The sequence below is a fragment of the Macaca fascicularis genome, chromosome 3 (assembly GCF_037993035.2).
Source record: "Macaca fascicularis isolate 582-1 chromosome 3, T2T-MFA8v1.1".
In the NCBI taxonomy this organism is placed as follows: Eukaryota; Metazoa; Chordata; class Mammalia; order Primates; family Cercopithecidae; genus Macaca; species Macaca fascicularis.
In genome coordinates, this window is record NC_088377.1 from 34,243,921 (window position 1) to 34,258,283 (window position 14,363).

Here is a 14,363-nt window from a genome sequence, read left to right on the forward strand (position 1 = left end):
AGGGACTAAAGACTTCAATGTAAGACCTGAAACTATAAAAAATACTGGAAGAAAACCTAGAGGAAAACTCTTGCGGACATTGGTCTAGGCAAAGAATGTATGGCTAAGACCTCAAAAACACACACAGCAAAAACAAAAATAGACAAATGGGACTTAATTAAACCAAAAAGCTCCTGCACAGCAAAAGAAATAATCAACAAAATGAACGTTACATCCTGTGGAATAGTAGAAAAAATTTGCCACAGTATTCATCCAACAGGGGACTAATATCCAGAATCTACTCAACTCAACAACCACCAGCAGACACCACAAATAATCCCATTCAGAAGTGGGCAAAGGGCCAGGCGCAGTGGCTCACCCCTATAATCCCAGCACTTCAGGAGGCCTTGAAGGGTGAATCACCTGAGGTCAGGAGTTCGAGACCAGCCTGGCCAACATGGTGAAACCCCGTCTCTACTACCAATACAAAAATTAACCAGGCGTGGTGGTCCACACCTGTAGTCCCAGCTACTTGGGAGGCTGAGGCAAGAGGATCACTTGAACCCAAGAGGGGCAAAGTGGGCAAAGGATATGAAAAGACATTTTCCAAAAGAAGGCATACAGGCCAGGCGCAATGGCTCATGCCTGTAATCCCAGCCCTTTGGGAGGCCAAGGCGGGCGGACCACGAGGTCAGGAGACCGAGACCATCCGGGCTAACATGGTGAAACCCCGTCTCTACTAAAAAATACAAAAGTTAGCCGGGCGTGGTGGCAGGTGCCTGTAGTCCCAGCTACTTGGGAGGCTGAGGCAGGTGAATGATGTGAACCTGGGAGGCAGAGGTTGCAGTGAGCCAAGATCGCACCACTGCACTCCAGCTTGGGGAAGAGAGCGAGACTCCGTCTCAAAAAAAAATATATAATAATAATAATAATAATAATAATAATAAAAGGAAGGCATACAAATGGCCAAAAGGTATATAAATCATGCTCAACATCATTAATCACCAGAGAAACTCAAAACCACGAGATACCATCTTACCCCAGTCTGAATGGCTATATTTGAAAGACAAAAAATAACACATTGGCAAGGATGCGGAGGGAAGGGAACTCTGTTGGTGGGAACGTAAATTAGCACAACCACCACGGAACACAGTATGGCGATGTCTCAAATAACTATAAATAGAACTGCCGTTCAATCCTGCAGTCTCACCACTGGGCACCTACCCACAGGAAAATAAGTCACCATATGAAGAAAGCACCCACACTTGTATGTTTATCATCATCACACTATTCACAAAAATAAAAATCTGGAATCAACCTAAGTGTCCATCAACGGATGGATAGAGAAAATGTGGTGTGTCTACACGATGGAGTACCGTTCAGCCATAAAAATGAACGAGATTGGGCCGGGCGTGGTGGCTCACGCCTGTAATCCCAGCACTTTGAAAGGCCGAGGCGGGCGGATCACGAGGTCAGGAGATTGAGACCATCCTGGCTAACACAGTGAAACCCCATATGTACTAAAAAAATAAAAATAAAATTAGCTGGGTGTGGTGGCGGGCACCTGTAGTCCCAGCTACTTGGGAGGCTGAGGCAGGAGGATGGTGTGAACCCAGGAGGCAGAGCTTGCAGTGAGCCGAGATCCAGCCACTGCACTCCAGCCTGGGTGACGGAAAGAGAGTCAGTCTCAAAAAAAAAAAAAAAAAAAAAAAAATGAACGAGATCCTGAATTCTGCAGCAACATGGATGGAACTGGAGGCCACGATCTTAAGTGAAACAAGCTGGGTGCGGAAAGTCAAATACCAGATATTTTGACTCATGAGTGGATGCTAGAAAATGTGAACACATGGACGTAGAGAATGATAGACAGTGGAGACTCAGGAGGGTGAAGGGAGAAGAGGAAGTGGATAATGAAAAACGACTTAGTGGGTACAACATACGATATTCGGGTGATGGATCCCCTGACAGCCCTGACTTGACCAGTATCCAGAATGCAATCTATGTGTGTAACAAAACTACACTGTATCCCATAAGTTTTTACAAATAGAGAATATTTTTCCCGACTTCTCCCCATTTTCCAGAATTTTTTTTTTTTTTTTTTTTTTTTTTTTTTTTTTTTTTTTTTTTTGAGACAGAGTCTCACTCTGTCGCCCGGGCTGGAGTGCAGTGGCGCAATCTCGGCTCACCGCTACCTCTGCCTCCTGGGTTCCAGCGATTCTCCTGCCTCAGCCTCCCGAGTAGCTGAGGCTACAGGCACCTGCCACCACGCCCAACTGATTTTTGTATTTTTAGTAGAGACGGGGTTTCACCACATTGGCCAGGCTGGTCTCAAACTCCTGACCTCAAATGATTCACCCACCTGGGCCTCCCCAAAGTGCTGGGATTACGGCGTGAGCCACCGCGCCCCGCCGATTACCTTATCTTTCCCTTTTCCAGACTTTGAGTCGTTTCTCATTTTAAAAGCATTTTAAGAGGTCTCAGGCAGTGCCTTTCACAGAGAGGAGGCTGCAGCCTCCATGCAGGCCTCACCCTCTCCGCCTTCTTCCTTTGACCTAGGCATGTCCTTGACGTTGTACCCCAAAGGTCTGTGCCCCTTTCCTGTGAGCAAACGATGGCTCCAGGAGCTGGCCTGGACCCTGAGGCCTAGAACCTGCCCCAAGGGAAAAGCACCTGCTCATTTGTGTTTGGGCATTTACTCAATGCTTTTCTTAATGTCTTGAAAAGCGTCATTTAGGAGACAAGGCAGTGCTTACTCTTGGCTGACAACAAGGTAACTGTAGACAGAAGAATCTATTATTAGGCGTCTGCATGTTCTCTTCTTACTCATCCTAGCCTCATTGCTGGCACTGTCATCCCTACGTTAGTTTCCTTATAGTTTGTTTTCTTTTTTTTTTTTTTTTTTTTGAGACAAGGGTCTGGCTCTGCCACCCAGGCTGGAGTGCAGGGATCCAGGTGCAGGGATCCAGGTCCAGGGGGCTTCTCTGAGCCCCCAATCCTTTATGGGGCCTTTTCCTGGGGTCCCTGTGGGCTCCATTCCAGGATGCAGGACAGAGATGCAGGATGCCGAAGGGTTCCTAGCAGGGATCTGGGTCCAGGGGGTGGGAGGAGCCCAGAGGGTGGCACCGTCACCCAAAGGCTTCCAGAGGCATGGCTCGGGACAACCACCACGCCAGGAGCCTGCGCTGCCAGGGGAGGGTCCACACCCACAGACTCTAACCCGGACGCGGGCAGGGCGGGGTCCACACCCGCAGACTGTAACCTGGACATCGGCAGGGCGGGGTCCACACCCGCGGACTGTAACCTGGACATGGGCAGGGCAGGGTCCACGCCCACAGACTGTAACCTGGACATGGGCAGGGCCGGGTCCACACCCGCGGACTCTAACCTGGACAGGGGCAGGGTGGGGTCCACACCCGTGGAATCTAACCTGGACCCGGGCAGGGTGGGGTCCACACCCGCGGACTCTAACCTGGACCCGGGCAGGGCGGGGTCCACGCCCACGGAATCTAACCTGAACCTGGGCAGGGTGGGGTCCACACCTGCGGACTCTAACCTGAACCTGGGCAGGGCGGGGTCCACACCCGCGGACTCTAACCTGGACAGGGGCAGGGCGGGGTCCACGCCCACGGACTGTAACCCGGACAGGGGCAGGGTGGGGTCCACACCACATCCGCGGAATCTAACCTGGACACGGGCAGGGTGGGGTCCACACCCGCGGAATCTAACCTGGACCCAGGCAGGACAGGGTCCACACCTGCAGACTCTAACCTGGACCTGGGCAGGGCGGGGTCCACACCTGCGGACTCTAACCTGGACCCGGGCAGGGCAGGGTCCACACGGCAGAGTCTGTCTAATCTGCAGGGGACAAGGGTGGGGTCTCCCACAGAGCCAGCCTGAGGGGTGGGCGCAGCGTTCTGACCACAGGGCAGGCCAGGCACAGTTCCCAGACCTGGTTTCTGTGCTCACAGTCAAGTGCTGGGTTCCGGGGCTCGTTGCCCTCTGCCTCGCGCTGGCAGGACCCGGGAGGCCTAGGAGTGCTGGGAACTGAGACAAGGTGATCACCAGTTAAAAGTCGTGCTGCCGGCCGGGCGCGGTGGCTCACGCCTATAATCCCAGCACTTTGGGAGGCCGAGACGGGCGGATCATCGTGGCTAACACGGTGAAACCCCGTCTCTACTAAAAATACAAAAAAAAAATTAGCCGGGCGCGGTGGCGGGCGCCTGTAGTCCCAGCTACACCGGAGGCTGAGGCAGGAGAATGGCGTGAACCCGGGGGGGCGGAGCTTGCAGTGAGTGGAGATCGCCTCCCTGCACTCCAGCCTGAGTGACGGAGGGAGACTCCGTCTCAAAAAAATAAATAATAATAATAATAATAATAATAAAAGTCGTGCTGCCTTTTATTTTTTAGTTTTTATTTATTTATTTATTTTTTTTTTTTTTTTATTTTTTAGTAGAGACGGGGTTTCACTGTGTTAGCCAGGATGGTCTCGATCTCCTGACCTCGTGATCCACCCGTCTCGGCCTCCCAAAGTGCTGGGATTACAGGCGTGAGCCACCGCGCCCGGCCCGTGCTGCCTTTTATTAACACCATGTGTCACCCTTCTATACAGTATCAGTAAGAAAACACTCCCCTAAAAAAACCTTTTGTTGCTCTAAATCTTAGCTGAACAGTTGCTGCAATTGCTGGTGAGTTTTAATACAGCTTCCGATGAGCACATTTAATTATCCTTTACGAACCTGCTCTAAGTGGAAGTAAATTCAGACAATGTCCAGTGAGGCAGTGGGATCCCATCACACACGACTCAGCAGCACACACTGCTTCAATATTTAGGAATCGTTGGCGCTTGCTTTGGTACAATCCATGTCTCCAGCCCCTGTGGGACTTCAGATTTCTGTGTTTAAGCATTAAATTCAAAATAAACCTGACCGGGTGCGGTGGCTCAAGCCTGTAATCCCAGCACTTTGGGAGGCCGAGACGGGCGTACCACGAGGTCAGGAGATGGAGACCACCCTGGCTAACACGGTGAAACCCCGTCTCTACTAAAAATACAAAAAACTAGCCAGGCAAGGTGGCAGGCGCCTGTAGTCCCAGCTACTCGGGAGGCTGAGGCAGGAGAACGGCGTGAACCCGGAAGGTGGAGCTTGCAGTGAGCCGAGATCCGGCCACTGCACTCCAGCCAGGGCGACAGAGCAAGACTCCGTCTCAAAAAAAAAAATTTTTTTTAAATAAATAAATAAACCTTATTAACGTGCAGTGATTGTAAATACAAAGAAACAGAACTCGAGGTGCTTCAATTATTATTTTTTTTTTTTTTTCCAGAATAGAGTCTCGCTGTCACCCAGGCTGGAGTGCAGTGACGCAATCTCAGCTCACTGCAAGCTCTGCCTCCCGGGTTCAAGCAATGCCCAGGCTGGAGTGCAGTGGCCGGATCTCAGCTCGCTACAAGCTCCGCCTCCCGGGTTTACGCCAGTCTCCTGCCTCAGCCTCCCGAGTAGCAGGGATTATAGGCGCTCACCACCATGCCCGGCTAATTTTTTTGTATTTTTAGTACAGACGGGGTTTCACCATCTTGGCCAGGCTGGTCTTGAACTCCTAACTGTAGAATGAGACCACCACTTCTCCTGCTGTCTTTCCCGGCTTTTCCCCATCTCCCCTTTTCCCTAGTTTATAAGACAGGAGAAGGGGGAGAAAGCAAAAACTTGGAAAGAAACAGAAGTAAGATAAATAGCTAGACGACCTTGGCACCACCACCTGGCCCTGGTGGTTAAAATAATAATGATAATATTAACCCCTGACCAAAACTACTAGTGTTATCTGTAAATTCCAGACATTGTATGAGAAAGCACTGTAAAACTTCTTGTTCTGTTAGCTGATGCCTGTAGCCCCCCGTCACGTTTTCCACGCTTGCTTGATTTATCACGACCCTTTTACATGGATCCCTTAAAGTTGTAAGCCTTTAAAAATGCCACGTATTTCTTCTTCAGGGAGCTCGGCTCTTAAGACGCGAGTCTGCCGACGCTCCCTGCCGAATAAAAAACCTCTTCCTTCTTTAATCCGGTGTCTGAGGAGTTTTGTCTGCGGCTTATCCTGCTACATAACCTCATGATCCACTAGCCTCAGCCTCCCAAAGTGCTGGGATTACAGGTGTGAGCCACCACACCTGGCCCGATTATGTTACTCTTACATGACCATTTATAACATTTTTACTTGCATTTAAGCTTCAGAACAATGAACAGAGAACATGCAAGCCGCAAAATGTGATTGTTTTTGTTTGCTAAGTGTAGATTTTAATGATGAAACATTTTGAGGAATTTGAATAATATCTTTAACAGTAAAGGAATGACTCTTAAAATTGTTGATTCCTTGGCCGGGCGCGGTGGCTCAAGCCTGTAATCCCAGCACTTTGGGAGGCCGAGACGGGCGGATCACGAGGTCAGGAGTTCGAGACCATCCTGGCTAACACGGTGAAACCCTGTCTCTACTAAAAAATACAAAAAACTAGCCGGGCGAGGTGGTGGGCGCCTGTAGTCCCGGCTACTCGGGAGGCTGAGGCAGGAGAATGGCGTAAACCCGGGAGGCGGAGCTTGTAGCGAGCTGAGATCCGGCCACTGCACTCCAGCCTGGGCAACAGAGCAAGACTCCGTCTCAAAAAAAAAAAAAAATACTTTTAGGCCTTCAGTATTTGAAGGAGAAAAGTGGGCTGGAGGGAAACAGGGAGGGTGTGGTCACATTGTTGAATCCACAAGTTTCAGGAGAAAAGGAGCAGGTAGGGGAAGAGTCAGTGCTCCAGAAACCCGCTCTTCACAGAAGAGACGGTGAACCTGGAGTACCCACCCGTGGACATTTAACCTTTTTTTTTTTTTTTTTTTGAGACGGAGTCTCGCTCTGTCGCCCAGGCTGGAGTGCAGTGGCCAGATCTCAGCTCACTGCAAGCTCCGCCTCCCGGGTTCCCGCCATTCTCCTGCCTCAGCCTCCCGAGTAGCTGGGACCACAGGCGCCGCCACCTCGCCCGGCTAATTTTTTGTGGTTTTAGTAGAGACGGGGTTTCGCCGTGTTAGCCAGGATGGTCTCGATCTCCTGACCTTGTGATCCGCCCGTCTCGGCCTCCCAAAGTGCTGGGATTACAGGCTTGAGCCACCGCGCCCGGCCCATTTAACCTTTTATCTGGAGCACCCTGCTGAGGAACGAAAGGAAAGGCAGTTTCTTGCTTGGCCCAGCTTTCAGCTTAATGTTTCCCTTTCGGCGGAGTGAACTGGGGTCCTCAGTTGTCATTTTCCTCTCACAAGAGGAGGAAGGTGTAGGCCGGGCGGGTGGCTCACACCTATAATCCCAGCACTTTGGGAGGCCGAGACGGGCGGATCACGAGGTCGGGAAATCGAGACCATCCTGACTAACACGGTGAAACCCCGTCTCTACTAAAAATACAAAAAACTAGCCGGGCGAGGTGGAGGGCGCCTGTACTCCCAGCTACTCGGGAGGCTGAGGCAGGAGAATGGCGTGAACCCGGGAGGCGGAGCTTGCAGTGAGCTGAGATCCGGCCACTGCACTCCAGCCTGGGCGGCAGAGCAAGACTCCGTCTCAAACAAACAAAAAAAAAGGAGGAAAGTATTTCAGATGATCCACTCTGGATGCCAAGCGTGACAGTGAACGACCTGGACAGACGAGGGCTTCCCATCTGAAGACCGGTGAGAATGCAGCCAGAACAGGGCAGCGTGCTTCCTCCGCCTGCTTGCAGCCCGGGATACCTTCTAGCCCAGATTCTTTCCCTCCCCAGGCAGGGCTGGGAGCACGGCCCCACGTTCACCACCCATGGATCCCGCCTCTCCAGGCATGCGCCCACGTAATAGCCACTTTGTGCCCGTCCAGGCTGGAAGACTTGCCCTCACTGACAGATGCGCCAGGCTGACAGCCTCTGAATGTTTATTTACATTATTTGATGGCCGGGCGCAGTGGCTCACACCTGGAATCCTAGCACTTTGGGAGGCCGAGGTGGGCGGATTGCCTGAGCTCAGGGGTTCGAGACCAGCCTGGGCAACACGATGAAGCTCCATCTCGACTAAAATACAACAAATTAGCCGGACATGGCGGTGTGCACATGTAGTCACAGCTACCTGGGAGGCTGAGGCAGGAGAATTAAAATACAACAAATTAGCCGGACATGGCGGTGTGCACATGTAGTCACAGCTACCTGGGAGGCTGCGGCAGGAGAATTGCTTGAACCCGGAAGGTGGAGGTTGCAGTGAGCAGAGATCACGCCACTGCACTCCAGCCTGGGCAACAGAGCGAGACTTGGTCTCAAAAATAAATAAATAAATAAATAAATAAATAAATAAATAAATAAAAGAATGAAACAAAGGGGGCGCGGGCGGTGGTTCATGCCTGTAGTCACAGCGCTTTGGGAGGCCGAAGCAGATGGATCTCCTGAGGTCAGGAGTTAGAGACCAGGCCCCATCTCTACTAAAAATACAAAATTAGCCGGGTGTGGTAGTGCATGCCTGTAATCCCAGCTACTCAGGAGGCTGAGGCAGAATTGCCTGAACCCGGAAGGTGGAGGTTGCGGTGAGCCGAGATCACACCATTGCACTCCAGCCTGGGCAACAAGAGCAAAACTCCGTCTCAAAAAAAAACAAGAAAAACCCAAAAAATCAAAAAAAATTAGCTGGTCATGGTGGTGTGCACCCATAATCCCAGCTACTTGGGAGGCTGAGGCAGAAGAATTGCTTGAACCCAGGAGGTGGAGGTTTCATCGAGCTGAGATGGTGCCACTGCACTCCAACCTGGGTGACAGAGCAAGACTCCATCTCCAAAAAAATTAAATAAATAAATAAATAATTTGTTAATAGCTCATTTCATTCCGCCAGGGAAAAGATGTCTTCCAACAAGAAGACAGGCACTAACAGACCAAATCGGGACCTGGAAGAAAGCAGGAGTGGATAGAGCATAGGCCCCGCTGAGGTCCGGCTCCTTGAAGGAGGTGGATGTCCAGCTCCCAGGGGCCTCTGCTCCTGACCATGCCAAGACTGTCATTTACAGCAGAGGTTCCCAACCCCCAGGTCACAGAACATGGCCTGTTAGGAACCAGGCCACACAGCCAGAGGTGAGCGATGGGCCAGCCAGTAAAGCTTCATCTGTATTAACAGCTGCTCCCATCGCTGACGTTACCACCTGACCTCCACCTTGTCAGCAGCAACGGCATTCGATTCTCACAGGAGCCTGAACCCTACTGTGAACTGTGCAGTCAAAGGATTAGGTTTCACCCTCCTTATGAAAATCTAATGCCTGATGATCTGTCACTGTCTCCCATCACCCCCAGATGGGACTGTCTAGTTGCAGGAAAACAAGCTCAGGCTTCCACTGATTCTACATTTTCAAAGTTGTAGAATTATTTTATTACTGACCAGGTGCAGTGGCTCTCACCTGTAATCCCAGCATTTAGTAGAGATGGGGTTTGGCCATGTTGTTCAGGCTGGTCTCGAACTCCCGACCTCAAATGATCCTCCTGCCTTGGCCTCCCAAAGTGCTGGCGTTACAAGCGTGGGCCACCACAGCTGACCATATATATATATATATATATATATATATATATATATTTTTTTTTTTTTTTTTTTTTTTTTTTTTTTTTTTTTGAGACAGAGTCTGGTGCTGTGTTTCCCAGGCTGGAGTGCAGTGGCACGATCTCGGCTCACTGCAAGCTCCGCCTCCCAGGTTCATGCCATTCTCCTGCCTCAGCCTCCCAAGTAGCTGGGACTACAGGTGCCCACCACCACGCCCAGCTAATTTTTTGTATTTTTAGTAGAGACGGGGTTTCACTGTGTTAGCCAGGTTGGTCTCGATCTCCCGACCTCGTGATCCACCCGCCTCGGCCTCCCAAAGTCCTGGGATTACAGGCGTGAGCTGCCACACCCAGCCTGACCATATATTTTAAACTCTTTATTGAAATAACTTTAGGGCTGGGTACAGTGGCTCACACCTGTAATCCCAGCACTTTGGGAGGCTGAGGCGGGCGGATCATGAGGTCAGGAGATCGAGACCATCCTGGCCAACATGGTGAAATTCCGTCTCTATTAAAATACAAAAAATTAGCCAGGCATGGTGGTATGTGCCTGTAGTCCCAGCTACTTGGCAGGCTGAGGCAGGGGAATCGCTTGAACCCAGGAGGTGGAGATTGCAGTAAGCCGAGATTGCACCACTGCAATCCAGCCTGGCGACATAGCAAGACTGCGTCTCCAAAAAAAAAAAGGAAGAAGAGAAAGAAGAAGGAAGGAAGGAAGGAAGGAAGGAAGGAAGGAAGGAAGGAAGGAAGCAAGGAAGGAAAGAAAACTTCAGACTTTTTAACAGAAAAATTGCAAAAATAGTGGAGTTCCCATATACACACTTTGCTCAGGTTCTCTTGGTGTTAACACTTTACACACTGTGGGACAAATATGAAAAGCAGGCATTGGGTGGGCATGGTGGCATGTGCCTGTAATCCCAGCACTTTGCGGGACTGAGGCAGGAGGCTCACTTGAGGCCAGGAATTTCTTTTTTTTTTTGAGACGGAGTCTCGCTCTGTCACCCAGGCTGGAGTGCACTGGCATGATCTCGGCTCACTGCAAGCTCCGCCTCCTGGGTTCACGCCATTCTCCTACCTCAGCCTCCTGAGTAGCTGGGACTGCAGGTGCCCGCCACCTCACCCGGCTAATTTTTTTTTATTTTTAGTAGAGACGGGGTTTCACTGTGTTAGCCAGGATGGTCTCGATCTCCTGACCTCGTGATCCGCCCACCTCAGCCTCCCAAAGTGCTGGGATTACAGGCACGAGCCACCGCGCTCGGCAAGGCCAGGAATTTCAAGACCAGTCTGGGTAACACAGCAAGACTCTGTCTCTACAGAAAGTTAAAAAATGAGCTGGGCATGGTGGTGCACACCTGTAGTGTTAGCTATTCAGGGGGCCAAGGTGGGAGGATCACTTAAGCCCAGAAGTTCGAGAGTTCGAGGCTGCAGTGGGTGGCAGAATGAGACTCTGCCTCAAATAATAATAATAATTTACAGTACTTAAACCTCTGTCTCTTGTCCCACCAACTTTGGATGGTATCTCTTTGCCCTGTTCCCCGGAAGATGAGGGTCCCGTCCTTTCCTCTTTCTCTCCCTCCCACCCACCTCCCAACTCATAACAGCTGGACAGTTGCAGTTACATGGCCAAGGTTACTATTTATAGTTAGAACAGATGGAAAATATTCACCTTTTTCATGGTTTACATGTAGATTGATGCCAAAGGCTAAAAATAAATCCACAGTATTTTCTGATTATGGCTATATATATATTTTGAGACAGAGTCTGGCTCTGTCGTCCAGGCTGGAGTGCAGTGGTGCCATCTCAGCTCATTGCAACATCCGCCTCCCGGGTTCAAGCGATTCACCTGCCTCAGCCTCCCGAGTAGCTGGGATTACAGGCATGTGCCACCACGCCCGGGTAATTTTGGATTTTTGGTAAAGACAGGCTTTCACCATGTTGGCCAGGCTGGTCTCGAACTCCTGACCTCAGGTGATCTGCCCGCCTCGGCCTCCCAAAGTGCTGGGATTACAGGCATGAGCTGCTGTGCCCGGCCATTCTCCACTATTTCTGAATCTCCTTGCTCTCTCTGGAAGGGATCATTTCATCTCCTGGTCTCTGGTCCTTCTCTTCTGGGCTGCTGGTTTTCCTGGTGTCTCCCAGTTACCAATGGAGACCTTGCTTCATCTTCCAGGTAGCTCAGCTTCCTCTCCGGCCTCTCTCAGAAACAGAGAGGTTGACGGGAAGCCTCGTGTCCAAGGGGAGGGTTTCCAGGTGTCCAGCTTTGTGGGGTGTGGAAAGGGAAGAGGCACTGGGAACCCTGCCAGATGCCGGACCGAGGAAGGAGTGACTTGGGAAGCCTGGCCCTGCCCTCTCTAAAGCCCTCCCGAGCAGTTGCTCTGCAGATCTGGCTCCTTGACCGGGGAGGCTGGCCAGCCGCCAGCTGCCCTGTGGCCTCAGTATAGAGGATCACGGCTCCCAGCCAGGAGCTTTGTTTAATCTCCACGGTGCCAGCCCCACCCCCAGACCTGCCACGCTCAGCCTCAGAGGCCACCTCCACTCAGGCCAGGTGCCTATTCTTGGCTGGTGCTTCCGCCTGGCCCCTTCACCCACCCCACACTCTACTGCTTCCCCATTCCCTGAATTCCCTCCCCCACCCTCCCCACCCACCAGTCAGTGCCTTGGGTGGGGAAGGGAGACGCTGCCTGGGCCCAGCTCTTCTTCCGCTGAGATCTCAACTTCTGTCTGTGGACAGGGGAGACCTCCACGCGTGCTGTTAGGTAGAAAAAGCAGACTACAGGCCAGGCGAAGTGGCTCACGCCTATAATCCCAACACTGGGGGAGGCTAAGGTGGGAGGATCGCTTGAGCCTAGGACTTTGAAACCAGCCTGGGCAACATATTATTGAGACCCTGTCTAAGACCAGCCTGGCCGACGTGGTGAAACCCCATCTCTACTAAAAATACAAAAATTAGCCGGGCGTGGTGGCAAGTGCCTGTAGTCCCAGCTACTCGGGAGGCTGAGGCAGGAGAATCACTTGAGCCTGGGATGTGGAGGTTGCAGTGAACCGAGATCATGCCATTGCACTCCAGCCTGGGTGACAGAACAAGACTCTGTCTCAAAAGAAAGAAGGAAAGAAAAAGAAACAGAGAGGAGAGGGGAGGGAAGGGGCAGGGAAGGGAGAGGAGGAAGGGAGAGAGAGAGAGGAAGGAAGGAAGGGAGGAAGGGAGGAAGGGAGGAAGGAAGGAAGGAAGGAAGGAAGGAAGGAAGGAAGGAAGGAAGGAAGGAAGGAAGGAATCTACAGCATCCACTTTTATGAAAATACATATATATGTTCATGGGAAAGTGACACAACAAACAGAAATGTTGACAGAAGTCACCTCTGGCTGATAGAATTCAAGTGATCTGTGTTTGTTTTCAACTTTTTAAATACTTCTGTGTGTTTTCTAAAACCCTTTTTGTTTCCTATCAGGAGCCAAAACATAAGCATTGCTGTTATGAATGTGGCAGTTTGCATCGTGGCTGAAGCGTTGGGCTGTGGAATCCTCGGATCTGGATTGTTTGTTTGTGACATCGTTTCCTTCTATCACGCCAGGCTGGAGGGCAGTGGTGCGGTCACGGTTCACTGCAGCCTTAAACTTGTGGGTTCGAGTGACCCTTTCATCTCAGCCTCCCGAATAGCTGAGATGACAGGTGCGTGCCATGACGCCTGGCTAATTTTTTCACTTTTTAATAGAGATGGGGTCTCACCATGTCGCCCAGGCTGGTCTCGAACTCCTGGGCTCAAGCGATCCTCCCACCTCGGCCTCCCAAAAATACAAAAAATACAAAAAATTAGCCAGGCATGGTGGTGGGCGCCTGTAATCCCAGCTACTCGGGAGGCCGAGGCAGGAGACTGAGCTTGAACCTGGGAGGCAGAGGTTGCAGTGAGCCAAGATTGCACCATTGTACTCCAGCTTGGGCGACAAGAGTGAAACTCTATCAAAAAAAAAAAAAAAGAAAGAAAGAAAAGAAAGAAAAGAAAAGAAGAGAAGGAAAGAAAGAAGACAAGAAAGAAGAGGAGAGGGGAGGGGAGAGGAGAGGAAGGAGAGGAGAGGAGAGGAGAGAAGAGAAGAGAAGAGAGGAGAGAGGAGGGAAGGGGAGAGGAGAGGAGAGAAGAGAAGAGAGAAGAGGGGAGGGGAAATGAGAGGAGGGGAGGGGAGGGGAGGGGAGAGGAGAGGCGAGGCGAGAAGAGAAGAGAGAAGAGGGGAGGGGAAATGAGAGGAGGGGAGGGGAGGGGAGGGGAGGGGAGGGGAGGGGAGGGAAGGGAAGGGAAGGGAAGGGAAGGGAAGGGAAGGGAAAAAAGAGAAAAACAGAGTTGGGACACTCAGAGTCAGCGGGGCTCCTGGCCGCTGCACAGCTCTGCCCTGCCCAGGGTTTGTTTTCCAGAAGGCGTTGCCTCCACTCAGGACCTTTCTGGAGAACCCAAGTCATAAAAACGTCCCAACCCTTGACCCAGCAGTTCCACTTCCAGCGATTTATTCTAAGGAAACCCCAAGACCAGAGGGCAAATGTGAGCTCAGGGATGTTTCTCGGAGCATGATTAACGGTGAGCTGGACGGGGCTGAGCGTGTTCGTTCTGGGGAGAGCTGTCTCCAGCCACAGCGAAAGGCAGCAAGGCCAATTTACTCAGACAAATGAAAAAGCCAGCTCACAAAAGTCCGTCTGTTGTGACTCCATTTTTGTCTGAGAAAAAGAAGTATGTTGGCTGGGCGCGGTGGCTCACGCCTGTAATCCAGCACTTCGGGAGGCCAAGGCGGGCGGATCACGAGGCCAGGAGATTGAGACCATCCTGGTTAACACAGTGAAACCCCGTC